This window comes from Myotis davidii, unplaced genomic scaffold, assembly GCF_000327345.1.
Source record: "Myotis davidii unplaced genomic scaffold, ASM32734v1 scaffold217, whole genome shotgun sequence".
Taxonomy (NCBI): Eukaryota; Metazoa; Chordata; class Mammalia; order Chiroptera; family Vespertilionidae; genus Myotis; species Myotis davidii.
In genome coordinates this window covers 363525-363926 of record NW_006290034.1, presented here as the reverse complement: position 1 = coordinate 363926, position 402 = coordinate 363525, and the positions used below count along the sequence as shown (strand labels likewise).

The 402-nt window shown below is 51.2% G+C and overlaps 1 protein-coding gene across 1 annotated transcript in view; it reads right to left on the bottom strand.

Moving 5' to 3' along the window:
• GPLD1 (glycosylphosphatidylinositol specific phospholipase D1) overlaps positions 1 to 402 on the bottom strand; it is a 19206-nt gene that overhangs the window by 1764 nt on the left and 17040 nt on the right. The window lies entirely within an intron of this gene.

Sequence of the window (402 nt, the reverse complement as noted above, 5' to 3'; positions counted from 1 at the left end):
GGAGGGCTGTGCTCCCATCTGCTCTGGGCTCCCCGCAGGTGCCCAGGTGCCGGGAGCCTCCCTGCTCTCCTTTCTCCACATAAAGGGGCCTGACACCAACCCAGTAGCTTTGATGTGGATTCGATGTATCATCAAGTTCTAGGGAAAAATCCTAGAAGGTTCGCAGGCCTTATCTCTGCAGAGTGGAATTCGAGGTAGATGGTCTTTCATTTTTCTTTGTACCATTTTGTGTAAATTTTTACAATAAACTTTCATTAACTTTTTCAAGTTAAAAAATAACTTTTAAATTGGAAAATAGGTATGGCCAGGAGCTGTAGGCCCAGGAAATGAGGGGGGGGACCAGGACGCAGGGGGGAGCGGGCGCAGTGGGCGGAGCCAGGCAGCGGCAGGGGCCAGGTCCCA